The sequence below is a fragment of the Tamandua tetradactyla genome, chromosome 18 (genome assembly GCF_023851605.1).
Source record: "Tamandua tetradactyla isolate mTamTet1 chromosome 18, mTamTet1.pri, whole genome shotgun sequence".
Taxonomy (NCBI): Eukaryota; Metazoa; Chordata; class Mammalia; order Pilosa; family Myrmecophagidae; genus Tamandua; species Tamandua tetradactyla.
Genome location: NC_135344.1, coordinates 24,825,387 through 24,838,248, shown reverse-complemented (window position 1 = coordinate 24,838,248; position 12,862 = coordinate 24,825,387). Strand labels below are relative to the sequence as shown.

Genomic DNA, 12,862 nt, shown 5'->3' with positions numbered 1-12,862 from the left:
ACAAATGGGGGGAGAAGCAGGCTGGAGCAGCGGGAGGTGCGGGACGCTGGCTGACCAGCTTGGGAACAGTCGCCCTCTGGGGCCACCTGAAGCCTATTCAGGCCTCACGTCTGCACAAGCTCATTGTCAAACATCTACGACCCCCTCTTCCCTAGGTCACCTCCAGTGGCTTGTATTGAAAATAAACATAGGGACAGGAAATTAAACTTATTTTTTTCAAAAAATATCTTTGAACCACAGGAGGGAGAATATTATGCTGACTGCCTTGCATTTGATAATTACTAGACACTGGAGACTTGCTGTCACACGTTCTATAGCTAACAGGGTTATAACTCTCCCGGTATCCCAGTGAAAAGTGAGAGAGGGTCGGAGGCATAGATTTATCATCCACATGTTCTAAATGAGAGGAAGAAGGTACTGGAGCATATACCCATGTGGCCAGAAACGTGTCAGATCACAGGAGGGGAGCCTGAGTCCAGCTAAGGAAGAGCTCATGTGCATCCCAGACAGTCAGGCAATCTCGCGGCTCCTGGGGCTCCAGCCCACAGACAGGACCACACCTCCCGGAGTCTGCGGCAGTCGGGTATTGCGTGTGTAGGGGCAGGTGGGTGGTCCCTCCTGCTCTCTCCTCCCTCTTCTCATCCCCTTCTGCTCCTGCACCCCATGCCCAGGATATCTGCCCATGAGCCAGGCAGCACCACTCTACTGGCATGTAGGTGGTTCACCCAGGAGAACTGTGGCTGTTCAGGATCAGTGGCCAAATGGTTTAGAGGTTTTTCTTGCAGGGCTTTGCCTGCACTCACAATTAGGAGGCAGTGGAGAGAGGGAAAACAACCCTTTACAACCACTAAGAATGGCACCAAGTGCACTTGCAAGGTGCACATTCCCTGCCTCTGCCCTTGGCCTTGCAGATGGATTCTAGTCTGGGTGTCGCCAGCTTCCCTGCCTGAGTGCACTGGCATCTGCCCCGTAAAGATGGTGCCTCTGGGGAAAGCCAGCTCTCAGCCTTGAGGCAAATCTGTGCCATTTCCTGACTCAGGCTGGGGATGTTTGCAGAAATGAGGGTAGAGTGAGAGTTAAGATATCAGTGGGCCAAATTCATGGCACTGGCTCTGCAGTCATCTGGGCCAAGAGGGCCCTCAGTGGTAAGATCAGTGACCACAGGGAAAACTGCCAGGCCTCCATGGCAAATCATTTAGTCCCCAAAATTCAGGGAGCTCAAAGTAAACAAATAATGATTTTAAAAGACTGAGTCACTTGACACCTCTTGCCCTCCCCAAGCCCTCCCTGCTCCCAGTGGGGAATCGGTGCCCCTGACACTAGCTGGCCCCTGGTGGCTAAATGGACAGGCTGAGAGCCTGCACCCCAAGTCCTGCATGCTGGGGCCTCCCTCTGCACATCCCTGCACCAGCGCTCATTCCCTTGCAGGCCCCAGGAAGCCTGTGAAGAATTACCTGCATTAAATGGTTTACTGAATGTAAATATGTACTACCAGGCTGTTTAACTCTTCTGTTGTCCTTCTTTGAACGCAAGCGCTGTTATTATTCGTATTGTAAGGCTCTTGAATAGGCAAATGGGGTCCAGAGGAGAGACTCCATAACCTCTCCCATGGGTTTTTATTCCATTGGTACCAAAGGGCCACCTTTTCAGAACAGGAAAGGAAAAGTTTATTTTTTGTATTCTTACCTTCCTAAACCTCATAGATTTCTTAGGAAACAAGTTTGGGGTGACTGTGAATTTACTTTACCTCAGTTGACTTCCCTGGCATGCCTCCAGCCCCTGTGCTCTCCTTGGAGCCCGCCCTTCTTGCTGGAGATGGCTACTCTTCAAGTGCTGGTAGGAGGGGCACCTGCAGGCTGTCCAACTGCAAGGTGAAAATGGTTCTTCCAGAGGCATCCTTTCCAAGCCCATATCCTTGGAGGTGAAGCATCTGTACTGACAAATGCACACCCTAGATGATTCTGCCCCCACCATGCCCTGGCAAGATCACACTGAACTATTTAGGGAAAGTATTTACTGAATGCAGGGAGTCTAGAGCACTTGTGAATAATTTATGATGGGCTAACAATACCCATCATGGGTAAAATGTGTTTGGACATAAATTAGTGATGTGAGGAAACACCACTGGTCCGAAACCTATTAGGACCCCTGACATGCATGTGAAGGTGCAACACAGCCCTACGTCTTCTAGGAAGCTGGGAACCAGCTATGAGACAATTTTGCAAGGAAAACAAAACTCTTTAACCTCTTATTTGCCACTAGCACTCTCTTCTTTTCATCTACATTTATGTATGGTTAGAAAGTCATTTCAAATTTAATTCTTAACCTCACTTATTGTGCACTATCTTCTTTCTTCCTTCCCCATGAAGGAAGAAAGGATATTCATATCTGCAGAGCCCTACTGTGTGCCAAGTGTTGTGGCTAGCCCCTTGACATCTTGGAGTGGTAATCACTGGTATCTCCATTTATAGACATGGACACTGAGGCTCAAAGCCACACAGCAGATAAGAGGCCGGGGTGGAAGTTGAAACCTGTCTTTCTGATTTGGCTCACCTCCTGAGCAGGAAGGCGAAGATTGTTCTTGGCTTCTATATCAGTTACTTATTGCAATTATAACAAGAACCACCACTCAGCCAGTGGCATAGTAAAATAAGCAATGATTCTTGCTCAGGGGCTGGGAGCTGGCTGGGTGTTCTGCTGGCCCAGGCCTGGTTTGGTGGACTGTGCACCCGGCTGGGCCGCCTGACCCAGGCTGGCTTCGCTGCGCAGCCCACCTCCTCCACGGACCACCTACACTTGTTCAGGTGTAGCCAGGCAGGATCCTAGAGAGTGAACACATCGCATGGCTTCTTGAGGCCTGGGCTCAGAACTGTCACAGTGCCACTTCTGTGACTGTCACAGTGTCACGGTGCCACATTCTCCCAGCCTCAGCAAGTCCTGAGGTCAACCCAGATTCAGGAGGAGGGTAGAAGGCAAATAGGCTGTACATCTTGCTGGGAGGAGCTGCAGAAACCCGACGCAAGGGGTATAGCCATTGGGAGGGGAACCCTGGGCCACTTTTGTAGTCTGCCAGTTTCCTTCTGTGGAGCTGTTTTGCCCCCCAGTGGTACCTGCTTCTCATAAGCCTCAGCTCCCTCTTCTTCCTCTGTAAGCCTGCTCCAGGAGCCTCCTCTCATTCCTACCAAGGGGCAGAAGGCTGTAGAGAGGCTCTTTCCCCAAGATGAAGGAGTGTCAGTGTTTCAGTCTGGTGGGGATTAAGCCTTGGACCAACCCAGTCAAGTTAAAGCAGGGGGTTCTCAGCCTCAGCCAGCAGGTAGTGGGGCAGCAGGCCTTGCCAGCGTCTCAGAAACTACCCCAAAATAGATCCTTTTCTACCTACACATAGGACAGATGCTTCTTCAGGATTTTCCTGATTGGCTCCCCCTTGCTGTAGCCTGAGCTCCTGGGGCTGATGTTGCGTTTTGCCTCTGGAGTCAGGATTCCTCTCCTGCCCAGGATCTTTATCCCTCTTACCTTCCTGTGAGTCTCTAAAGAACCTTTCTTTGGCTCATGTGCTTGTGGTTTTGGTAAAGGTGGAAGCAAAGTCAGATTCCATCCACCAGGACTCCTTGTGCTGACCCTGACTACCAGGAAATGATGCTGGATGTATGTTGGGGCAGCAGAGGTAGTAGCGGGAAAGTAGGAGTGGAAAAGGGAAAGAGAAAACGGGGATTTTGGGAGGACAGGAGTGGGTTAGAAAGCTCATGAAAAAGAGATGACAACGAAGGGATGAGAGGAATCATAGGGGACAGGAGCTCAGAAATCAAAATTAAACCATCAGAAATGAGAGGTAAGCAAAGGCGGCCACTGTCCCAGACTCTGGAGACCATGCCTGCCTGCACCAGTCCTGCTGCTGACGGGCACCTGATGCTAACTCAGGCCTTTACCTGCAGTGGAGACTTCACGAGCTCCCACTAGGACCCCTGTAGGCGAGAGGGAAGACCAGCGATGGAAGACACCACTCCCCAACCCCTGAGGCTGATTGTATTGTCCGGGAGGGAAGAAGCTCCCGATTCCTTTCTGAACTGGGCAGATGGGGACTGTACCCCAAGAGGCAGCTGCCCAAGGGGGAACTTTGAGCACCACATGTGTCAGGGATGAGAGCAGCTTGCATGTAGCAGCTACGATGTCCAAAACTCCTGTGAACAGTGGAGGAGAGATGAGAGGGGTGTCACCAAGAAAGGTGGCATTTGCTTTTGGTTTGGGCAAATGAGTAAAACTGTATGAGGCAGAGGACCAATGACAAAGCCAGAAAATCCCTGGGCGACCATCTCTGCTCCAGTACTTCCAGGGAAATAGCAGTCCAGGAAGGCAAAGTGACTTGTGCAAGGTCCCTGGGTAATGGAAAAGCTGGGCTTTGAGCTGAGGTCTCATGGAAAACAGCTCTGGCCTTTCCCATTTTTAACTTCTCCCTTCATTGGTTGCCTCAAGAAAAATAAAACTACAAATCAGGATGATAGGCTTTGAATTTCAGGATTATAATTCATTTGTAAAAGCCAAGTTCCCCTTCCTCATGGATGAGGCTGCTATTCAGGGGCCCTGTGGCAAAACATCAGGCTGAATTCTCCAAAAGCAAATAGAAAAGTTCCAACCAAATGCAGAAAAGATCATTCAAAGCAGTTCTGAATTCATGGGGGCAAAATCCAAATCATGAATCCAAATGGGCATCTGGCTTCAGAGCAGGGAGGACTAGGGAATTCTCCCCGGGCAATGGGTCACCCTAATCCACACCACAGCCTCCCTTGGAACTAGGGAGGAGGGGAAAGGGCTTTCCAGGCCCAGGTCCAGGCTCAGGTACCAGTTGTGACACCCTAAACAAGTCACTGAACTTGGTCAACTGTAACATGGGAATCCACACCTTTGCCCACCTTCCTCTCAAGGATGTTATGTAAAGAAAGTTCGGGGTGGGGGGGAGAGCAGATCATGGCTTCAGCTCTGATAGTCCAGCCACCTGCTGTGTGCCCTTGAGAAGGTCACTTCACCTCTCTGGGCTTCTAGATCCCCACGTGAAACCTGACAGCCCCAGGCCAGACAAGAACTCTCAAGTATGGCTGTAACAAGGTTTGATAACTCTCCAACAAGGAATAAATTATGGGACGCAAAAGATGTTCAAGTGCCTTGAAGAACTGACAGCACTGCACCTGAGGGACCAGGCATCCTGGTGAGGTGGGTGTCATGGTCAGGTTCATGTGTCTTGGCCAAGTGGTGGTACCTGCTTGTCTGGTTGGGCAAGTGCTGTCCTGTCTGTTGCAATGAGCACATTTTATAGAATTAAATCATGATCATCTCAGCTGTATCCACAGCTGATTCCATTTGTAATCAGCCAAGGGAATGTCTTCTGCAATAAGTGATGCTTAATCTAATCACTGGAAGCCTTTTAAGGAGGATTCAGAAGAGACAGGCTCTCTTCCTGATTCGGTTGGCAAGCCTCTCCTGTGGAGTTCATCCAGACCCTCCATCAGAATCGTTGGCTTCACAACCTGCCCTGCGAATTTTGGAATCTGTGTTCCCATGGTCACGTGAGACACTAATATAAAATTTATATTTATGAGTGTTCCTGTTGATTCTGTTTCTCTAGAGAACCTAACCAATACGACTTGGTACCAGGAGTGGTTCTTAAGAAACAGAATCTTAAAAATGGGTTTTTATGAATGGTTTTCTAATCTGACTGGACTCAAAGGCACTAAGGACTCTGATTCCCATAATCAGAATGACAACTACCAATCCATGGAGTGAGTTGGCAAAAGAGATAGTCAAAATATCATCATTCGAGTCTCCTAAAGCTTTGCTTGTATGAAGCTAGGCTCTGGGGAATACTGTTTTTGACACCTTTACGGAGTTTTGTGAAAATAAGAGGTATAGAGATGTTGGCTGGTTGTTGTTAGATATACTGGATACATTAAGGAGTGAAAAGGATGGGCTTAAGGGTTCAAATGAGAAGCTTAAGCACCATCTGACAGATGTAGAAGTTTCTATGAGTATCCTGAAGGAAAATCTTATTTCCTGTAGCCACAGACTTGAGATCTCTGAAAATCAGACTCAGAATCTTATTGTTAGAGTTGTAACTTACAACTTAAACTGAAATCTCAATGTTGCATGGTGTCTACCGTTAAAGTGAAGGCACTGATTGGAAAAGAGTGGGACCCTGAAAAATGGGATGGTGATATATGGATTGATAATGATGTTGGGGGTGAGGTTGAAACCCTAGGTCATGCTGAGTCTTCTCTAGAAAACCCTGTAACAGTTTGCCCTGAGGACATAGCCTCCCCACCTCCAGCCTGCTTTGAGGAGTTGGCCACCTAACCTCCTCCTGAAGGGATTAGCCCTAGAGTGACTAATCCTGTTTCACCAGATGAAACTGCAAACGAAGGCCCTGAAACAAATGGCTTGGAAGATATTTCTAATTCTTTTCATGACCCACCCTCACCACCCCTCATTTCTTCCAGACCTATAACTAGACTAAAGTCCCAACAAGCCCCTAAATGTGAAGTACAAAGTATCACACATGAGGAGATACATTATACTCCAAAAGAACTGTGTGAGTTTTCCAGTTTATATAGACAGAAATCAGGAGAATATGTGTGGCAATGGATTTTAAGGGTGTGGGATAATGGTGGGAGGAATATAAAGCTGGATTAGGCTGAATGTATTGATATGGGCCCACTAAGCAGAGATTCTGCATTCAATGTTATGCTGGTTTGAAAGGATGTATGTCCTCTAGAAAAGCCATGTTTTAATCTAAATCCCATTTCATAAAAGCAGAATAATCCTTATTCAATACTGTATTTTTGAAACTGTAATCCAATCATCTCCCTGGAGATGTGATTTAATCAAGAGTGGTTGTTAAACTGGATTAGGTGACAACATGTCTCCACCCATTTGGGTGGGTTTTGATAAGTTTCTGGAATCCTATAAAAGAGGAAACATTTTGGAGAAGAAAGAGATTCAAAGAGAGCAGAGCAGAACGACATAGCCACCAGAAGCAGAGTCCACCAGCCAGCGACCTTTGGAAAAGAAGAAGGAAAATGAAAATGCCTCCTGGGAGCTTCATGAAACAGGAAGCCAGGAGAAGAAGCTAGCAGGTGATGCCATGTCCGCCATATGTCCTTCCAGACGAGAGAGGAACCCTGACCGTGTTCACCATGTGCCTTTCCAGTTGATAGAGAAACTGACTGTGTTCACCATATGCCCTTCCACTGAACTTCACTGGCCTTCTTGAACCAAGGTATTTTTGTCTGGATACCTTTGATTGGACATTTCTATAGACTTCTATGGATATTTTCTCAGCCTTAGAACTGTAAACTAGCAACTTATTAAATTCCCCTTTTTAAAAGCCATTCTGTTTCTGGTGTGTTGCACTCTGGCAGCTAGCAAACTAGAACAAATGTTATAGTTTGAGGGGTTAGAAAAGGTATTAACAGTTTGTTTGGATGGTTGGTTGAAACATGAATCAAAAGGTAGCCGACATTACCTGAGGTTGAAATGCCAGAAATGCCCTGGTATAATGTAGATGAGGGGAGCCAGAGGCTTAGAGAGACTGGAATGTTAGAGTGGATTTATCATACAAAGCCTGCTCTTACACCCCAAGAATGTCCAGAGAATGTACCTTTTACTAGAATAGCAAGAATACATTTGTGAGACTAGCACCATCATCCCTGAAGAGCTCTATAGTTGCATTTCTCTGTAGGTCAGATATTACTGCTGACCTGCTGTCACTGAGCTGGAATCTTTAAACACAATGGGGATGACTGGATCCCGAGCTGGCAGAAGCCAGGTGGCAGCACTTAATCGCCAAAGACAGGGTAGACGTGCCTATTATAATAGACAGCAAACTCAAAGCAGGAGTCAAAATTATATGACTCACAGAGATTTGTGGCATTGGCTAGTAAATCATGGGATAAGATGACCTGTTCTGTGCCATTGCCCAGTGGGCTCATGAACAAAGTGGTCATGGTGGTAAGAATGGAGGTTATGCATGGACTCAGCAACATGGACTTCCACTCACCAAGACTGACTTGACTATAGCCACTGCTGAGTGCCCAATCTGCCAGCAGCAGAGACCCACACTCAGCCCCCAATATGGCACCATTCCCCAAGGTGACCAGCCAGCTACATGGTGGCAGGTTGATTACATTGGATCACTCCCTTCATGGAAGGGGCAGCAATTTGTTCTAACTGGAATAGGCACATATTCTGGATATGGGTCTGCTTTCCCTGCACACAATGCTTCTGCCAAAGCTACCACCTGTGGGCTTACAGAATGCCTTATCCATCGTCATAGTATTCACACAGCATTGCTTCTGATCAAGGAAAAAACTTCATGCAAATGAAGTGTGGGAATGGGCACATGCTCATGGAATTCTCTAGTTTTACCATGTTCCCTATTATCCAGAAGCAGCTGGATTGAAAGAATGGTGGAATGGATGCCTTTTATCAACTCAATTATGATGCCAACTAGGTGGCAGTACCTTGAAGGTCTGGGGTAGTGTTGTCCAGGAAGCTATATATGCTCTGAATCAGTGTCCGCTGTACGGTGCTGTTTCTCCCATAGCTAGGATCCATGGGTCCAGGAACCAAGGGATGAAAATGGGAGTGGTACCACTCACTATTACCCCTAGTGATCCACTAGGAAAATGTTTGCTTCCTGTCCCTGCGATCCTGAGCTCTGCTGGTCTACAGGTTTTATTTCCAAAAGGGGGAGTGCTTCCACCAGGAGAAACAACAATGATTCCCTTGAACTGGAATCTAAGACTGCCACCTGGTCACTTTGGGCTACTCATGCCCCTTGATCAACAAGCCAAGAAGGGGATTACATTACTGTCTGGGGTGATTGACCCTGACTATCAGAGGGAAATAGGACTGCAACTACACAATGGAGGCAAAGAAGAGTTTTCTTGGAATATAGGAGATTCCCTAGGGTGTCTTTTAGCACAACCATGCCCTGTGATTAAAATCAATGGAAAACTGCAACAACCCAATCCAGGCAGGACTACCAATGGCTCTGAAACTTCAAGAATCAGAAGTTTGGGTCACCACACCAGGCGAAGAACCATGGTCAGCTGAAGTGCTTGCTGAGGGTAAAGTGAACATGGAATGGATGGTGGAAGAAGGTAGTGATAAAATGAACTATGACTACATGATCAGTTACAGAAACAAGGACTGTAATGCTGTTTTGTTCCTGTTATACTATTTAAGTTGTAAGATATCAAGTTTTAGAATGAATATTACCCAAGGACTTGTACCCTATTCTGGAGAGATTTAATGTGTTTCCAGTTACATACAGGACAGTTGAGTATTGTTAGGTGAAAGAAAAAAATGCGTGTTTTGTTGTTATTTATTTAGAAATTAGGTATGGTTTAAGGTGATTTATATAGCTGCCAAGCTGACAAGGGGTGGACTGTCATGGTTAGGTTCATGTGTCAACTTGGCTAAGTGGTGGTACCTGTTTGTCTGGTTGGGCAAGTGCTGGCCTGTCTGTTGCAATGAGCACATTTCATAGAATTAAATCATGATCATGTCAGCTGTATCTACAGCTGATTCTATTTGTAACCAGCCAAGGGGAGTGTCTTCTGCAATGAGTGATGCTTAATCTAATCACTGGAAGCCTTTTAAGGAGGATTCAGAAGAGACAGCTGTCTTCCTGCTTCAGCTAGTGAGCCTCTCCTGTGGAGTTCATCCAGACCCTGCATCAGAATCATCGGCTTCACAGCCTGCCCTGTGGATTTTGGAATCTGCATTCCTGCAGTCACGTGAGACACTTTCAAAAATCTTATATTTCCTGTTGATTCTGTTTCCTGTTGATTCTGTTTCTCTAGAGAACCCTAACTAATACAGTGGGCATCCAGGAAGACCCCTGGCCTGCCTTCGTCCTCCTTGCCCTACACGCCACACACTCACACTCACTCTCACATTCAGCTGAGCTCATTCCAGCCTGTGTCCACTCCAGGCCTTCCCAAGGAGGAGCAAAGAGAGGCAGGGCAGGCAGCAGGTGGATGGCACACCAGTACCTGCTGCCCTCTTGCTGCTTCACCTTCACCTCCCTGCCTCCCCTTCCCACTCCCCACCAGCACCGAGGCCTGGGCTTCTAACACCCCCTTATCTCCCAGCTTGCAAATGTCAAAAGACCTTTGTCACCGGAAGGAAAAACCTTTGTCATGGTGGCTGAAAGCACCTCTTCTCTGCCAGGGAAACTATGGGGCTAATAATCTCTGTACACCAAGGCCCCTTCCTATATTGGTGTGAAAGCCTAGGCAGAGCCGCCGCTTTTCTTGGTCTCCTTGGAATTTTTCTCCATTCCCTATAATCTGTCCCTTACCCTGCCTTCCCTCCCTTTGAATCTCCCTGGTGTTAATCATCACTGGATGTTTAAACTTGGTCTCCAAAGCCTCTGTGTCCAGCCAGGGGCCTGCGATTGGATTGCTGCATGTCTCTGTGAGTGAAGGCCAGTTTGCTTTGGGTCCAAGGACCACTAGGTCCCTGAGAATACCCAGGAGCAGCCCAAGTGGCCTTGAGGTGGGAAATGGTGTGGCCAGCCGGCAAATCAGACTTCTCCCCTGGAGACAGGATCAATCAGGAAGAAAAGTTCTACTGCTTAGGAAAGTTCAGCACCTGGGAAGATACACCTTCCTTGTTATGTTTCTGATCCTCAGAGGGAGAAAACCACAGTGGCAGGGGGACAGTGTGTTGGCTCCTCAAACCTCGCAGATGGCTTGTCCTTGAACCAGAGATTCCCCGCTTGTTATGTCATCCTGGGAACCTATGATTTGAAAAACGTGTCTACCTAGGACCTGCATTTCTTAAGCAGTAATTGAGAGTCACCTTTGTTGGTAATCACAGATACCAATACCCCAGTATATCTGCCAATCCTGGGTCTTGGTCCACTGGAGATAACCACTATGACCAACCTGAGTTGATACTTTTTCTGCCCAGAAACAGATGCGGGTGATGTTGCTGTAGCCTTAAAAGCCTCATTGTGAGCAAACATAAGATTTGTTTTAGCCTTTGATATAGATGTGAACCTAGATCCCCACATTGCACAGGAGAGGAGGGGAGCTCGAGAATGCTGAGGACTGGTAGCACCCTCACCCCCCTTCCCAGCACCCAATGCACGCATCAGCCCAGGACCTACCCTCCTAGAAGTGGGTGGAAAAGGAGCAGATTCAGCGGTCTGCCTTGAGCAAATGGAACCAGGAGAGCCTGGAACCACCAGGTTGTGGAGAGACGTGATCCTTGATTGCCACCGGCTTTTTTCTGGGTTCCTAACACACGTTTCTGGACTACAGGTGGCTACTGTCATTTTCCTAGCTGGTTAGAAATAAGTATGTATTTGAATCTAGAGTGGGATATTTTAACACAAAAACCATAAATACTCTCTGCCCTTACGGATAGCTGGCTTCTGGCCTTGGTCCTAGGAAATTCTGATGTTCACAACTTTATACAAACTTCTAGAACATCCCTTGACCTGTTTACTTTTTTCAGACTTGCAAAGCAAAGGTCCTTCTTCTTGTTTTTATCCTCCTTCTGTTCCTAACCAAATGCTTTTGTGAGAAAGAATTGTGGTGTGTCAACTCTGGTTGTAAAGGACTCCAGGCAAGTCCTGCATCTACTGCCTCATTATTTGGGGCTTTACACTTGCAGTACATTGCATTTGCTGGACTAGAATCTAGTGACTTCGGAAAGCTATTGGAAAGCATATGCAGGATGTACTGATCAGTTCTTCTGCAGTTTGCTGAACATTGTCTTTAACCTTTTTCTCTTAAAATGAATATATATACCACCAAATATAACCTGACAGGCCGATGTGGACCTGCACCAACACTGTCTAAACACCCTATTAAAAGCACAAATGAAGGTTTATCTGAAGAGTAATCAATGTTGGCATGAAAATGAGGACTCTATGATCAATCCAAAGGCTTGGGAGTTACATAGAAATTCAGCCCATGTTTGCAGAAGAAAGTTGCCCAGGTTTTGTTTTTAGGAGATTACTGTCAACCATTCTTTATTCAGAGTCCTCTAGATGAAGGCTTGACATTTGGGCATCCCTGGAGTTTGGGGCAGGGACAGTCATCCAGGAACCCAAAGTGGCAGTATGCCCATGGCTCCAAAATGATTCAGTCAGAAAGTTACACACACCAGCCCTCTGCCTTCTAGGAACTTCTGAGGCAGAGGTAGTGACACATAAAGTAATGTCCTGACCACACAGGTCCACCCAGATGTGGATACACATTCTACAAAATCAGTTATAGTCTCTGCATATATTGATATGCTGTCTTTGTAACTTTGGGCTTCTTCCCCCAAAGTTTCACTTCAAAATAGCCAAATTAGAATTGCTGAAGCATCTTTTCAGTCTTTCCCTCCTAGTTTTTTTTTTTTTTCCTTTCATTTTTCAAAAATCTGCATGAAAAGGTTTGGGGTTGGGATGATACCATCTTTCTGTCACATCCAATTTCACTCTGGTAACAATTTTTAGAGTCATATGAGTAGAAGCTTTGATTTCGAAAAACTATGCACTTTTTAAGTTTTGACTCCAGAAGGTAATTTCAGCTCAGCTGTAAACAACTGCACAGAGTGCCTATGAAAAAGGAGCTGCCTGACCAGGTTTCCCCCTTCCGGGCACCTGACTACAGAAATAAAGAATTTTATGGGTGTGTTGGGTAGTGGGAGGTGAAAGAGAAAGACAATTGCAATTAGTTCAAAATTAAGACAGTGTAGAATAGCCTTGTTGTTTTCTCTTTTCTCCCTACCCCCCGCCCCCCTCAACTAACTGAAGCCTTCCATCACCAGGAAATGAACTGGGAAGGCTGGGTATTGACATCTGGGCAAT

At 46.7% G+C, this 12,862-nt stretch overlaps 1 protein-coding gene across 1 annotated transcript in view; it reads left to right on the top strand.

The window, feature by feature from the left end:
- ONECUT2 (one cut homeobox 2) overlaps positions 1–12,862 on the top strand; it is a 64,756-nt gene that overhangs the window by 36,737 nt on the left and 15,157 nt on the right. The window lies entirely within an intron of this gene.